Below are 17097 nucleotides of genomic sequence, written 5' to 3' on the forward strand. Positions count from 1 at the left end.
CCCAGATGACAATACAATACCCTAGTAAATGTATGATAAAATTGAATAATATAAAATATATCTATTATGAACCCTCTGATCTAAAAATATTCCTCGAGGCTAAGAATTTATTGGGGGAAATGGTTTCTGATTAATGGTATTCATAAAGTAATGAAGATAGGGGTTATAATTTCCAGTTAATATATTTAATTTTTAATTGCTTTGACATATGCTCAGCTAAGATGTTGATTCCTCCTACTTCATGGTTTAGGATGTCTAAATTTATTCTGCCTTCTATAATTGAATTTATATGAAATGAAACACTTAATTTAAATAATTTTCTGTATTGTAAACTTATGATTGTAGACATCCGAATAGTGAAAATGACAGTATCATGTCATGATTTTAAAAAATCAATAAAGATTAAATTAAAAAAAAAAAGTTATGATCCACCGCTTACTGAAAAAAAGCCAACCTGGATTCCGTAGATCCCTCAAATTATTAGCCAATTCCTGCTAAAATATTAGAGATAGTCCTTACTCGGTTGCAGGACTATCTGTAGGAGAACAATTTCCTCCCTAATTCTCAGTTTGGTTTTCGCCATGATATAGTATGGAATCCCTCTTACTTTCCAGTTTCAATAATATTCGGAAGGGCTTTGACTCTGGTATCAGTTATATCCTCATTCTATTAGACATATCATCAGCTTTCGATACTTTGTCATACCCTTTTGCTGGCCCATCTAAAGTCATTGGGTGTTTCCTTCACTGTTCCCTCCTGGTTCACCTCCTTTCTTTCTAATTGCTCTTTCCAAGTGGCCATTGGCAATTCTTCCAAATCATTCCACTTCAGCATGGGTGTTCCTCAGAAACCCTCCGTTCCCCTTCTCTCTCTCCAATATTTACCCTGTATCAATATGCACAGCTGTATCCGATTTAGGTATGTCCTTTTAGTTTGTATGCAGATGACTCCGTTTTTTTAATTCCCCTTTTTCCAACAGTCACATTGGCCATGAATAAAGTAGCCACCCGCATGATAAAAATCAAAGAATGGATGACTGACAATATGCTGGTCCTAAACATCAGGAAAACGGAAATTATGCTCCTTTCTCACTCCCCTTCCTTAGATGCCCCCTCAAACTTCTTATTTGAAGGCTACACTATTCTATTGAAGGCATGAAACTTGGGGGTTCTCATTGATTCCTTCTTGTCTCTATGACCTCTTATTGGGTCCCTGGTTCAATCCTCTTATTACAAACTCCATTTGCTGGGCCCTTTGAAGCCCCTACTCTGTTCTGATTTTCATGCCATCATTTAATCCTTAATCTTGTCATCCCTGGATTACTGTAATGGACTGCTCTTGGATTTGCTCAGTTGTCATCTTCATGCCCTTCAATTAATCCAAAACTCTGTGGTTCATCTAATCTCTGGTGCCTCAGTCACATTTCTCCAGTCCTTGCTGAGTTGCATCGACTGCACATCATATGGCATGCACAATTCAGAACTCTCACCTGGATCTTTAAGGCCCTTTATGGTTTAATCCCCACCTTGTTCATCTTCCTCTATTTGGATACACCTGTAGCCTTCACTCTTCCTCCCAGCATTTACTAGAAATCCCCTCCCTTAAACTAGCATGGATGTCTGAGTCTCCCAAGCGTACGTTTTCTATTGCGGGCTCAGCCCTATGGAATAGTCTCTTGCTGGAAATTAGAGCTGAAAAGGACCTGCTTCATTTTAGGAGGTTGCTAAAATCTTGTGTTTACCTTGGCCTTCCATTTCCTACCTTTTAGGTTTCCAGTAGCCTTTGCTTCTTATTTACTATTGCTGTTCAATATTATGTAATTGCTTGTCCACTTTTTTTTTTGTTTTTGTTTTGTACTCCGCTGCGATTTGTGGATCAGTGGAATAAGTGTCTAAATAAATATGGGGGAAAAAGCTTGTCTCAGCCCGATCAGCTTGAAAGAGTAGTCTTGGAAAATGAGGATTCTCTTTTCCTCCCCCATGGAGGGCTGTATGGCCTTTCTGGGGGCCTGAAGGATTGCTGCCTTTTGTGTGAAATTCAAAAAAACAAGCAACGACAACTCTGGGTCTCTTGTGGTTTTCCTGTCGCTGGCCAAGTCAATGTGCACGCTTGATTTGCAAAGGCCCCAGGCCATCCGGTAGCTGCAGCATAGTGGGGAGCCATGTTTCCAAAAATTTCCATAGTTAGGAATCAGGCAAAAGTTTCTGGGAGTCCAAAAAAACATAGATTGTTTTAGCACAAGCGAATCTCAAGGTCTTCTAGCTTAGCCTCGAGCGCTTTAAGCCGACTGGTGGACTTACTCAATACCTCAGATGTAACACAGGAGCCATCTTCTACATAAGAAACGTGGTAGCCGAATGTTTAAGAAAAAGCTTAAAACTTGGCTTTTCTCAAAAGCCTTCACTTAAAGGTTTCAATAACCTCATCTCCTCATCATCTCAACTTGTTCAGACCGCTCTGCTCTCACCTTTATCCTAACCATGCTTGTCTCCATGACCTTGATCCAATGTTAAATTCATCATTTCAGGTTTAATACGCTAGATGTAATACTAACTTTCCAATTTTATAATTTTATTACTCTCTCGACTTACGCCTTGTTGCATGTCGTTACATTTACCACTCATGCTTACTAAGTCTTATATAAATCTAAGTTTTTGGTTTTCTATAATTCTTATTACATGTAATTAGATGTAAGACTAGCTCTTCGGTTCTTCTATAATTCTTACTAAGTTCGCCTTGTTATTTGTGCCCACATGTTCGATGTATTTTCTAACTTTAGTTGTCTGTAAACAGACGCGATATGTACTAGTACATGAACATCGGTATATAAAAACCTTTAAATAAATAAATATTAAAATCTGCTCCTATGTGCGTGGGGAAAAACGGGCGCTCATAACTGAACGTACGCTTTTCTAACGTGCGCCTATCCACCTCTCCCGGGTACGCGATGCAGTAAGCAAATGAGCCGCAGAGTTAAAAAGGGAGGTGCTGTGGGAAATTGTGCGTCCCTAGTTCCTCTGCGGCATTGGGTGCCCTAGAGAAGCGGCTGTGCATGGGTTAGGAAAATGGATACTCAATTTTACGAGTCTCCGTTTTCCTAACCTGTGCACAGCCACGGATTGCATTAACCCAAATGTGTGCGTCGGGCGCATGGTTATATTTTACGTCGGAGGGATAATTGCTATTAGCCTCCTCAACATGGCATTTACATGTGATGAGCACTATTAGCTCTGCCCTGGTTTGGGACCCGTGTTAGGATGCGCTAATCCCCCTTATTGCATCAGGGGTTATGGGTGCGTGTCTAAAATGCACGTCCAACTGCTGGTTAACCTGTGCGCCAGCCTGAGCGCATGGTATTGCCTTGGCCTGAAGGTTTATTAAGGGGGAGGAAAGAGTGATCTTAATCTCCCACTGACAAGCATTGCAGGCAGGGAACTTCTATGAGGTAGAAAAGGGGACCCTATTGAATTGGTGAAACAGGAAGAGCTCTGTCTTCTGCAGCACAGTCCTCGTTTAACTTTTTCTACCAATGCATATGTCGAAATTAAGGTCCACAAGGAAATAGCAGGTGACACCTTTCTGTGGGGCTAATGTGATACATTTGTGACTGTCTTTTGAGAGCTAAGCATTAACCTGATGAGGGAAGAGCTTCTCCTGATCAATAGAAAAGTGTCACCTAGAAACTTGCTTGATCTTTATTTCTTAGCCAAGTGATCTAATTTGACAACCACGCTGCTTTAATTCTTTAAACAGAGCTCCAAAAAATTCCAAGGAAAATTGGAGAGCCAGCAAGATTTTCCAGTCCTCAGATAAAACAGAATTAAAAAAAAAAAAAGTCTCATTTAAGTTGCGTAGCACAGCATTTGTCACTTATTTACATACACAATTAAAAAAAAAATTGTACAGAACAGGTAATAGTTTAATACTGTAAAATGTGACATTCCAGTAACTACCCAAAAAAAATTTTTTTTTCTGTCATCTGAGGGTTTTTATGGGTGTGTTTTAATTTAAAAAAAAAAGCTTATGTTTTTGCTTTGTCCATGAAACGGACATCGCTGGCAGGGAGCAGCAGTGGGCAGGCCGACAAAATTGAAAGTGCTGGTGGGGGGAGTCGTCAGCAGGTTTTAAGAGAAACGCAGGAGCCTCTGTTTTTCTGCAAAGCTTTCTCTCGACGATGTCTTACACTGGAACACATCCATACTGGGTGACTCGCCCGAGAGGGCAGGAAACGGCCCTGCCACACTGCCAGGTTGGCAGTGTGCAGTCTGAAGGTACGAGCCAGCCTCTAAAGCAGAGGTGCTCATCCCTGGCTTTCAGAATATCCAAAGTTGATGTCGTCTGAGAACTGGGTTTATATCTGGGATTCTGGAAATTTTGGACCTCCTTGCAGCCCTTGAGGGGCCAGGGTCCATGCACCTATGGCTTAAGGACCGCACTGTTATTTTCGCCGGCTCAGTCCTGCTACTTCCAGATCAGAGTTGGGAGAGCTGCTCGGTAGACTCTTATAATCCAGAGGAAGACTCCAAAACTCCCAGGTTACTTATTTAGCCAATTTGAGTTCACGGGGAAAAACACATTTTGCCTACCATCTGTATAGGGAACCACACAAGCACCTTTTCCCAAAGCATATTTGCATCGCTCTTCGGTATTGTGGTGATGGCTGTTTCTTTTGCCGTACTATTTCATGAATTCCCCTTTTGAAGGTGATGAAATCCTTTTCGGTTTAGCATGAAAGGACACCCCCTTCGTTTTGTTTGTTGTTCTGGGAGTTAAAAACACAGTGCCTAGAGGGCTTGTTGATGTACAGCGTTTATGCAGGGTAGTTAATCCCCTCTCAGTCATCTCTTTCATAAGGAAAAAGGACACTGGCCTGAACATCTTTCAGCAGTAACGAGAGATCTTGCTTATTTAACTGTAAATTTATTATTATTTTTTTACATTTTGTAAAATGTATATCCTACAATACAAGACCAGCTTGAAAGGAAATATTCAGTGCATCAATAAATTCAACCCCCCCTCCCCCACACCCCCATCACATAAGAGAGTAAAGGGGTAACCCAAAAGAAACCTTGAAACTAGGAGAAAATTAAATATAATTGTCGGTGTTGCAGCAAGGTGGCAATATTTGAAAGTGGTTCTGGCCACCGCTAAGTCTGCCTGATGTATTGTACGTTACATGGTGTCACTGCCATGAATAGTTAGTATAGTCAGACAGACTTGGCTGTGGCCGTAAGCATTTCCAAATCAAGCTTTTCAGCTGACCAGGGTCCTGAAATGTGTATTTCCTCGTTTCGAAGTTCAAACATTTGTAGGGGGTTCGTAGGGAACATTTGAGCACCGGTGTCTCTCGACCCTTTGGTGTAAAGAAATTAGAGATGTGCAGCACTTCGGTTCGGGCTTCGTTTTTGGCCCGCCGCGGGAAATTTCGTTCTTCCCGCGGTTTGGGCTTTTTTTTTTTTCGGGGGGGGCCACCGATTTTCGGGTTCTAACTCCCATTAGTGCGCACTAACCCGACAAACACATTTTGGAAAGATTGACTTCGTTTTTCAGTTCTCCCGAACCAGGACGAATTAGACGGTTTCGTCGAAATTGTCTAATTTGTGAAAAACAAACGCACATCCCTAAAAGAAATAAACTTTCCTATATAAATTAGAAGGGGGGGGGAGGATTGCTTCCTGGGGTTGCCTAACTCCCAGCAGGGTCTGTTAGCGTCTGCGCTAGACACATGAGCCCCACTCTAGGCTCTCCGAGCAGCCCCACTAGAGGAAGGGGATCCCCCCCCCCCCCTTGGCCTAAAAAAGCTCAGCGTCAATACTGCAGCCTGGTCAGCACCATCTTGGGTCCTGCCCACCCTCCCCTTTAATTATTAATTTGAAGCTCAGCTTTGCTTTGCTTCAGTAATTTTAGCTGTTCAGGCTCTTCAGATCCGATGCGACCCAGGACAGAAAGTGAGCGCTGTTGCGTTGAAAGATTTAGAGTTCGCTTCTTCGGTTTTCCTTGGGAAGGAAGCACAGTTACAATAGGGGACCGTATGCCAGCAGCATTCCAAGTATCAACATTTTGTTTGGAAGCGCACAAAATCCTTATCCCAGCTTTGCAACAATTCGCTGGCAATCCCTGTAGGGCAGGAGCTCTCCATTATTCATTGATGTGCTCTGTTATTGTATTGCTGCTGGCTGTCTGTCGTATGTTGTTCATGGAGCAAAATTAGATTCCCTGTCTATCCTCTTCCAGCCTCTTGTGCCTTTGAGTATATATACGCTCTTGGTTTGATTGGAACGCTCATTTTGTCTGTTTTATTTATAAAGCGATGTTGGTACCATTCCAAATCGTATAAAAGATCAGACAAAGAAGTCAGAATATCCTTCGTGTGACATTGTAATATAGCTTTCAGCAGACAATAACAGAGCAGCCCGTACTAGCAAACCTGAGGTTGTGATTTCGATGTGATGCCTTTTAACCTCTGTTAAGAAATTGCCATGCTGGGTCAGACCAAGCATCCCGGGCTACAAAATCAATTACTGGAGTGAGAATAGAATACAGATATTCACTGAGGTTCAGCACCGGCCGCAGAGCTCAAGGTAGTGTTCTCTCTAGAGCCAATTCCACCCGGCAAAACAATAGTCCTTGTCTAATGTTGTCCCATAACTGATGAGAGCAAAAGTACACAATAAGCAACCAAATGTCCGATCTTATACCATTTTGTTGTGTAGAAACAATGTATGCAAATGAGCCCGACTCCAGCAGAGTTTCGCCCTCTTTCAATAGGGCTGCATCAAGGGTATTTGCATGTATAGATATTCTATCCTCATCAATGTTGTACTTTGAATTCGCTCTGAAAGTGACCACAGCATTTGTGCACTACTGAGGTCCGGAGTGTTATCTCTGAAGACATTGATTCTTGCACTGCACAGACTGGCGCATTCTTGCAATGCCCTTTGTTCATATATACAACATTGATGAGGATAGAATATCTGTACATGCAAATACCCCTGATGCAGCCCTATTGAAAGAGGGCGAAACTCGGCTGGAGTCGGGCTTATTTGCATACATTGTTTCAGGCTCATTTGCATACATTGTTTCTACACAATAAAGTTGTATAAGATCGGACATTTGGTTGCTTATTGTGTACTTTTGCTCTCACGGCTTTATTAAGCAGCCTTTCTTGCTGCTTTTTTAGTCCCATAACTGATGACATCAGCTTCCAGTTTGGGGGTTAAAAGTCACCATGTAAAACTCAGAGCTTTAGGTTGGCTTGCATGGGCTGTTCTGCTTTTTTCAGTTTCTGTTGGGTCTGTTTTACTGGTTAAGATCCCTTCTATTCTCAGGTTCCACATTGAAATTAGAAGTCGATTGGTGTGCTCTTTCAGAAGCAGATAGTTAGCTGACACCAGGATCCAGCATTTTTTTTTTTTTTGAATCCAGGACAATTCATTGTGTTGCTATCAATTTAAAGTTTTCCCCTGAAGCAGGCATTTTTCACAGAAACATGGCCACATCAGGGCTTCAGTTTTATCTTTGAACTGGTTCCATTATGGTGTTTGTTTTTTGTATGTCTTGTATTTATCATTAAATGGTTATGTGATTTTTCTATTTTGTGGTATGCATAACACATTTTCTAGCATCTAACTTTGTCATCCTGATTTGCTTTCATCTTTGTGGTGATGTGCCCTTTCCATTTGTCTGTTTTTGGAATAGTGTATGCCAGTGCATTCTTAAAATAACACGTCAAAAGCAGCAGTCCGCTGTGTACTAGCCGGACAAGGCCAGATTTGTCAAGGGCATTTTCCATAGACATAGGGTGGTTCACGCTGTTCTAAGGCAGGACCAGGGCCTGTTGCATGAATACCCGGTAATGGAATAAATGATACATAATCCTTTAACAGTATGTGACAAGGTGCTAATTCATGAACTATTGCTTCAAGAGAATAGCTACGTTGATTGCATTCAGTGTGCATTACTTTTTTTTTTTTTCATTAAAACTAGGCTATGAAACACCGGTTTCCATTTTCTGTTCGTTGCAGTAATATAATTGAGGTTCTTCTGCCGGGCTGGTATGCGCAGTTCCCTTAAGTGAACTGACAGAGGCCCATCTTGTTCTTTTCTTTATTGCTTTTTGAGACAAAATAAAACAGCCATCGGTATCTGGATATTAAATTACACGGGATGTGCTGGTGTTCAGGGGTTGTTCTGTAGCAGGTGCTATCAGCATAAACTGGCTTCCTGTTACTAGAAAAAAAAAATTCAGTGGCATCTTTAGTCCGCACGGAACAGAGATGGAAAACTGTAGTCCTTAAGTGCTGAAATGTAGTTTCATGTTTAGGATAATCAATGCATGTAACTCACTCATAAATTAGATCTGCCACATGCAAATATATCATGAGTATTCTTTGTAGATATCCTGTTTGCTTAAGGGCTCCAGCATCTGGCACTGCATTTTGGATTATTCTCCTGCTGTCCTGTATGTGGGTAAGAATATCTACCAAAATGTGTGGGAGGGGGAAAGAGAGAACTAGTTAGGGTGCACAAGGGCACCTGAAGTGAGTACCAGGGGGTGGAAACCTGGTTATTGCTAATTGCACATGCATACTCCCAGCCTGCTGTGCCCGAGGACCAGTTAATGGAGGTAATTTTACCTAATACTGTCAGAGGGAAACGGGGAGGGCAGATGACAAAGGAAAGAGGGATGCAGGGAAAACGTGTAAAATTTTACTCGCCCCACTGGGCACGCGCAGGCCTGGTGCGACCGGGTGTGCATGCTGTGTATTTGCATGGGGAGGCACGCTCGTAAGGGGCCGTGGGCAACCGGCGGAGCCTAACCCACCAGCGGCTGAAGGAGGAGAGAGACCTACAGACCATCAGCGCTCAACCTGCTGGTGGCCGAAGGAGAGAGAGGCTGCAGGCCGCCGGCTCTCAACCCGCTGGCGGCTAAAAATGAGAAGCCCCTCTTCCGTTTGTTTGCGTGTGGTCTGCTCACAGCTTCTGTAGGCCGAAGTAGAGCTCATCCCACTACAGCCTGAAGATAACAGGAGGGCCCGCGAGGCTGTGGTGGAGCTTATTCTACCATGGCCTGAAAACAGGGAGGCTGTGTGTGACTGAGAGCCTCTGTGTGACAGCCTGTGGTGCCTGTGAATGTGTCTGTATGAGAGCCTATGTGCTTGTGCGTTTGTGTGCCTGCGAGAGCCCATATGTCGCATATAGGCTGTCACAGGCGCGCACACACACACGCTCACGCACAATCAATGATTCTGTGAGGGAGAGGGAGCCTGGGTATGTTAGAGAGAGGGAGTGTCTGAGAGAATGAACGTGTTATTGTGCGTGAAAGAGAAGATACAATTTGTGCAGCCCTACCTCCCCCAGTGCACGACAGTCTCGGGGTGACTGGAAATCAGAAGATCACAGGTATGGAGAGCAGGAGATTTTTTAAAATCCCTTTTAGTTTTAATTATTGGGTGTAATTTGATAATTCTGCTTTTTTGAAATATTTAATTTTGGGGGGAGAGAACATTTTTTAATTATTGGATTTTTTTTATTCATCAGATGTTTTGAAATATTTTATTGGTGTTTGGGAAATTTTGAATATTCTCTTCATTAACTGGTTTCAAGTTATTCATTTTTATGAATATGATTTTACTATTAGGATTGTTTTGTATTTCTTGATTTTATTATTTCATGTTTTTTGAAGAATGGTGATGATTCCGTTTTTCCATTGTTGCTCTGCATGTAGAGCCTGGCTTGTTGTGGGTTCCAGTTCAGTTCTTCTCAGCAGGTTTCTGTTTATACTTTCTGATCTCTTTCTTCTGAATTTGGCGAGGGTCTGTCTGTGTTCTGCACAGACAGACCCACGCCAGCAATATACCTCACTGAGGTGAGGTATATTGCTGGCGTGTAATTTCTGTATAAGGATCTATAGTAGTTTCGTTTCCTATTAAGAGTTATATTAGTGTTCTAGGGGCTTTTTGTAGATAAGATTGCTAGGGTTGTTTTTTGTATGGGAGGTTTACTATATTGTAATGGTAATTCTGTTTATTCATGGCTTCCTGCGGGCCAAGCTCACATCCAGCACGCATTATAAAAAGTCTAATTCTAGAGGGGCTCCAAGTGTCTTGTTTGCAGAGTTTTCTGGTTGTCGAACAGGAGTGCATGTAAATATAATATGCATGTGTTATTTTTGCCTCAGAAGACCATACTTTTGATTGCTCTTTTTCGTGTAAAATGTGTTATAAATGCATAATTTAATTGTGTGTCTGTAAAGGGGGTGTGTGTCTGTCTGTCTGGGGGGCAAGGCTGTAAGGTTTGCCTAGTGTACCCTTCCCTATCCATGGGTTCTAAGGTGGTGGGGCTATGTGTCCATTTTTAAAAATATAGATTGCAGGACAGAACTGGGCTTTAATTGATGAGCCCAGGACAGACATTGAATTGGGGGGGGGGGGGGGGGGGGGGGGGGGGGGTACGACAGCACAGTAATTTTTCACACAGGGCAGCAAAAAAGCTATCACCAGCCCTGGCCAGGCACCCAGTCATCCTTTTGTCCCCGTTTCTCGTGCATTCCAGTCCCACATTTGCAGCTTTTCCACTCAGTTATGTACTTCGTTCCAGCCAATAATAAACAGAAATAGTAGCTTTGGCTTTTTGACAATGTAGTACAGATTGGATATAAAAAAATGATCATTTCCTGAATGTAATATTTATTGTACCTCTTGGACAGGGGAGTGTAAAACTTTGCTGTCAACAGGTGACCGGAATGAACAGAAATTTGTCATAAACACATACGATTATTTACACTACAGCCTGTCAAGTTGTTCATTTAGGGGTAGATAGTAAAAGGGTTACGCACATAAGTTATGTGCGTAACCCTTTTAAAAAACCCCTGCGCACGCCGAGCCTATTTTGCATAGGCTCTGCGGCACGCGGAAGCCCCGGGACGCGCGTAAGTCCCGGGGCTTCGTTAGGGGGGGCGTGTCATCTTGTAAGAGCCGATTGAGTGGTATTTTAGAGAGGGTGCAATGAGAGTGACTGAGGATTTTTAATGCATTACTTCTGCTTTGGTTTATGATTGAATTTTTATTCAGTTATTTATTGCTTTTGTATTGTGCTGTATTGATTGTTTATGATGCTGTAAACTGCTTTGGTTCTCCTCGAGTATAGAAATATTGGAATAAAATAGAAACAGGGAGAGGGTGATGCAATCACTACTTTCATGGCAACATCTGCTGCCTGACCAAAATGCTGCATACATGAGCTCAGATGAGTCTTACTTTGCTGTGGAGGTTACTGTAGTGCCCGGTGAGTTGGGATGAGATGGAGAGGTGCATAAGGAATAGACAAAAATCATTTGGATCACAGATTGATGTAATGGTAGGAGGCCTTGTGCTGTGGCATGGTTGGCGCAGCCTAGTAGGCGAACCTATTAGGCCCATGCCGATAGCTGGCGGATGCGCCTTAGGCTGGGATGGAGCTAGGCCTTCAGCTATACCAGCCCCAGTTACCAAGCTCAGGCCAAGGGTCGGGACAAGTCCGTAGCAAAGGTCAGTGGCAGGCGGCAGGTAAGAAAATAGCTTGGGTCTGTAGCAGAGGTCCATATCAGGCAGACAAGAGAAGGGACGGGGCAAGGCAGAGGTAGGACAAGGCAAGGCAGATTGGAGGAGCAGGGCAGGCTGGAAGAGGGAAGGCAGGAACACAGCAGGATAAACAACATGTACTGCAAGGTGCAGGAGGACATGTTGCTGAAGCAAGGCGTTGAAGGTTTCAGCAGGTTTAACTAGTCCAAGGATGCAGACATCATCTGAGCATGCCATATGCAGATTCCCGTGACAGGGCCGATATGAGTGCCCATGTGAGCGCACACGCCTAAGGAGAGTGGCGGCATAACAACGGTGGCGCATATTGACATCTGGGGTAAGTGCAGCCAGTTGCGGGACCTCCCCATGACCGGTCAGACGTTACAGTTGATTTGTGGATTCTTTGCTTCAGGCTCCCGGTAGAAGTTGAGTGACTGCTGCAGGAATTGCACGTTATTCCCATGGGTCAGTGCAGGTTAATCAGGGTAACTGTGTGGCTATGGCCAGTTTCATTAAAAATGTCTTCAATTTCCAGTCTTCATTTTAGTAGTCTTGATGGTTCTGTTAAGCGTTTTGGGAATTTTCTCCTCTGTCTTTATATTTTGGCTCTTACCTTCCAAATGTCTGACTCCTCGAGTTTTCCCTCTTGTGGGAGGGGACGTCTCATCTGCTGTGACAGAGCTCATCAGTGATGCTCTTAGGCAGCAGGGGGCTTTCACAGAACCCAGCTTGACTGCCTAAAGAGTTTTGATAATTGAAATCGAGGAGGTTTACAATGTGGAAGGACTGAAGGGAATCATGGAGAATCTTGCTAAAGGCTCACTCTTTCTTGTCCTTGGCACCACCACTAGCCAAAGGACATTCTTGCCAAGAACTTGAATGGTGGCCGTGCAAGTGATGAGGAGCTAGAGGTTTGGAAGAGAGAGACCTTGGTGGCCTGTTTAATGCTCATCCTTAACGTTTAATCTATGAAATGTTTTTAGATGTTCTCGTCCTTGAATGTTGACGAGATGCACTTATTCATTTTGAATGGCAGGCTCCCACTTAGTGCTATACTCACGGCAGCCTTAAGCTTTTACAGCATTTAAAGCACAGCAGCTGCAGTGAAACTGCTGATGCTGAGTTACAGAAAGCAGAATAATATATTTTAATAACTTTTTTTGTATGACCAAATCTCATGGACTGTGTGTGTCCCACACATGAAAACTATTTATTGCTGTAAAGTTAAACATTCTAAGATGTCAGCGGTTTATGAAATTTATTGGTGGCTCAAACAACTCTTACAATATCTTTCCAGGTGGGATAATTGGTATTTGTAGCAGGCAGCCTACTAGTTAGAGCAGGGGTTGGCAATTTATTTTATTTTATTTTTTTTAAGTATCAGGGCCATATTACTGGCTATCCTCTGCCACAGGGACTCGGGCAGGTGGGATCCCGCTGGAAGCTCCTTAACAAAAAATACGCACACACGTTATTTTCTGGCATCTTTGTGTGGCATCCGTATGTGAGCACAATGAGAGGACCAGGCAGCACCAACTGTGGCATTTAATCCCAAGACACAGTGAAAGCGGCAAAGCAGCACCAACGGAGAGATGTATTAAGCGTATCCAGCAATTTGAAGAGACAGCCGCACTAATGTATTTACCAAGCAATGTAAACATAATCGGAAAAATTGAGATCAAAGTACTTAGAAAAGAGAGTGCTCCAGCAGCATAACAAGCTGTTAACCATTAACAGCTGAGGGGGAAACTGATGTTTTTATCTCCATTCACGTCCTCGTGCTCATTAGCCCATGCCAATATCATCACCAGGGGCCCTGCAAAGAGATGTAATCGGGCAACTTGGCAATTTATTCTCCAGCTGCCACCGCCCACATCAGTGTCATCAACAAAGACCCATGATTCACATGACGTCAGGCCATTGATGATGATGATGACGACGTTTCAAGGCACCGGTGGGCTGGAGATAATATAGAACAAACATATTAGGTAGGCAAGAATCAAATAAGGCCCCTGGCTGTAGTCTGTCCATCCCTGGGTTAAAGTAATAAGCTGCAAAGTAGGACAACACTAGTGCTTGTTTGCTCACTCTGACCTTGGACAAATCATTCTGTCTCCTATTGCCTCAGGTATATTTTTAGATTATAAACTCTTTGTGTTAGAGATTTGTATCTGTATGTAATTTTTTTTTTTTCTATCTCACTTTGATTTAGGGAATTTATATAGATGACAAAGATAATACATTCCTGCCTTGTTCTCCTGCATGCATTCGTAAACTTTGGCCAGCAGGTCTGGATAGAATGCCGTCTCTTTAAAAGATTCAGATAACCATAGATGACTCTACGTCTGCCAGGGAAAGCCCTGCAGGCTCTTGCACTGGGATGATTTTCCAGAGAAGACCCATAGATTGTGAATGTCTGCATCTTTTGTAACAGACTTTGCTGCACTATGTAGTAGAATTGTTCTGTAGCACAAGACTCTCTTTAATGGTGCTTGGAGTGCCCTTTCTTAAGAGATGCTGAAAAAGGTAACAAATAGAACTGCATGGCCTTAGGAGGTTTGTGTCGGCCAGTGGTATACTAAGGGAGGGTGCGAGAGGGGAGGTCTGCTTTGGATGACAGCCGAGAGGAGGGGGTGCCATCGGGAAACCAAACTGGAAGAGAAAGTCCTGTAGCGGCGCAGTACAATGAGGTGCCAGTGGGGTTCCCAACCCCCCCCCACTGAAGAAGACTACCTGCTCACCGGCAGGGTTCCCCTTCTTCTTTTGCTAAAATCAAACCCTGCCCAGTGGAATGAGGTGCCAGTGGGGTTCCCATCCCCCACCCCACTGAAGAAGGCTACCTGCTCACCGGCAGGGTTCCCCTTCTTCTTTTGCTAAAAGCAAACCCTGCCCAGTGGAATGAGGTGTCAGTGGGGTTCCCATCCCCCACCCCACTGAAGAAGGCTACCTGCTCACCGGCAGGGTTCCCCTTCTTCTTTTGCTAAAATCAAACCCTGCCCAGTGGAATGAGGTGCCAGTGGGGTTCCCATCCCCCACCCCACTGAAGAAGACTACCTGCTCACCGGCAGGGTTCCCCTTCTTCTTTTGCTAAAAGCAAACCCTGCCCAGTGGAATGAGGTGCCAGTGGGGTTCCCATCCCCCACCCCACTGAAGAAGACTACCTGCTCACCGGCAGGGTTCCCCTTCTTCTTTTGCTAAAATCAAACCCTGCCCAGAGGAATGAGGTGCCAGTGGGGTTCCCATCCCCCACCCCACTGAAGAAGACTACCTGCTCACCGGCAGGGTTCCCCTTCTTCTTTTGCTAAAAGCAAACCCTGCCCAGTGGAATGAGGTGTCAGTGGGGTTCCCATCCCCCACCCCACTGAAGAAGGCTACCTGCTCACCGGCGGGGTTCCCCTTCTTTTGCTAAAAGCAAACCCTGCCCAGTGGAATGAGGTGTCAGTGGGGTTCCCATCCCCCACCCCACTGAAGAAGGCTACCTGCTCACCGGCGGGGTTCCCCTTCTTCTTTTGCTAAAAGCAAACCCTGCCCAGTGGAATGAGATGTCAGTGGGGTTCCCATCCCCCACCCCACTGAAGAAGGCTACCTGCTCACCGGCGGGGTTCCCCTTCTTCTTTTGCTAAAAGCAAACCCTGCCCAGTGGAATGAGGTGCCAGTGGGGTTCCCATCCCCCACTGGCAAAAGCAAAACCTGCATGCCGTTGGGGTTTCCACATCCCTTGCTGGCAGGAAGAGAGAACCCATGGAAATGGCGCCCTATAATGATGTGCTGGTGGGGTTCCCACCCTCCACTGACAGGAGGAAGATCTGTGTGCCAGGAAGAGAAGGACCCGTCGAGGATCCACCATTTGTAGTGATGGTGGGGTTTCCAACCTTACCAATGAGGGAGACATGTGCTTGCGGGGTTCCTTCTTCCTCCGCCGGTAAGAGCAAAAAGCACAGTGGAATGAATTGCCGGTGGGGTTCCCACCTTCCACTGGCAAAAGGAAAACCTGTACACCTGGCTGAGTTCCCAGTTCCCCTGCCATCAGGAAGAGATGAACCCGCCGAGGCAGCGCACACTGAGGTGACAGTAAGAGGAAAAACCTGCATGTTGGCAGGGATCTCACTTTCCCCTCTTTCTCTGTCAACTGAAGGACAAGTAGAAGCTGCATGGTAAGAAGACGACGAGCAGGCTTGGGGTAGCTTTCATGGCGCGGCAGTTGCTACGACCCTGAAGCAAAAAAAAAAACTTGCTGGGCAGACTGGAAAGACTTTTTTGGTCTTTATCTGCCATCATTCACTATGTAATATTTTTATTTATTTATTTATTTAACATTTTTATATACCGGCATTCGTAGGACACATCATGTCGGTTCACAATTAACTGAGAAAGGAAAGGAAATTACATTGAACAGGGGGGTTTAACTGGGAGATATTGGATAATAATTGGATAAAAAGAACAAGGTAAATGGCGAAGTACGAGAGAAAGAGAAAGCAAGCATGGATAACTTAAATTGGAAAGATATGGATTTAAAATTACATATGTGAACTTATTTACAAAGTTGGGGGGAGGGGTGGGGGGAGAGAGAAGGGGGAGAATATATGCGAAAGAGGAGGTAAGGATAAGGGAGGGATTTAAAAAGGTAAGGAAAGCGGGAAGGGGAAGGCTGTAGAGGCTAATGGCGGGGAGAGGGGGGGGAGTGGAGGGAGGGGGAGTATGGGGTGTACTGGAAGGGTTACCAGGGTGGGAAAGGTGGGAAGGGCTGAATATAGAATGCAGATTCCTGCATGCATGGGAGGCCTAGAGTTGAGAGGAGTTGGGGTAGGCCTGTTTAAACAGCCATGTTTTTATTCCTTTTTTGAAGTGGCTCAGGGATGGTTCTAGGCGGAGTTTGGCCGGGAGGGAGTTCCAGAGGGAGGGGCCCGCGATAGAGAAGGCTCTTTCCCTGGTGGCGGTGAGGTGCCCAATTTTGAGTGAGGGGGTTTGGAGGGTGCCGGCGAGGGCGTTTCTGGTGGGGCGGTTCGATTGCCGGAATTGAGGCATGTCTTCAAGCCAGGGGGAGCTGTTTTTGTATAGAGTGTTATGTAGGATGGTAAGTGTTTTGTATTGGGAACGGAATGCAATGGGGAGCCAGTGGAGATTTTGTAGTATGGGGGTGATATGATCGGATTTTCTTGTGTTTGTTAGGATACGTGCCATAGCGTTTTGGAGGATTTGCAGAGGTTTAGTAGTAGAGGCTGGGAGGCCTAAGAAAAGGGCGTTGCAATAATCGAGTTTGGATAACATGGTGGTTTGCATAACGGTGCGGAAATCATGGGCGTGGAGGAGGGGCTTCAGTTTTTTGAGGGTTTGGAGTTTGAAAAAGCCTCCTTTTAGCAGTGATTTAATGTGGGATTTCAAGTTTAGTTGGTTGTCTAGGTAAACTCCTAAGTCTCTGACGCTATGTGGTAGTGATTGAGCTTGTGAGGCGTTTTGGATCATATGGTGGATCGAGTCGGAAGATTGATTTGTTAGGATAAGGATTTCAGTTTTGGAGGTGTTGAGTGCAAGGTGG

General features: G+C 44.5%; 1 protein-coding gene across 1 annotated transcript in view; it reads left to right on the forward strand.

Annotated features, from left to right (window-relative positions):
* Window positions 1-17097, forward strand: part of MAP3K5 (mitogen-activated protein kinase kinase kinase 5) — a 375637-nt gene that overhangs the window by 148270 nt on the left and 210270 nt on the right. The window lies entirely within an intron of this gene.

This window comes from Rhinatrema bivittatum, chromosome 3 (assembly GCF_901001135.1).
Source record: "Rhinatrema bivittatum chromosome 3, aRhiBiv1.1, whole genome shotgun sequence".
Taxonomy (NCBI): Eukaryota; Metazoa; Chordata; class Amphibia; order Gymnophiona; family Rhinatrematidae; genus Rhinatrema; species Rhinatrema bivittatum.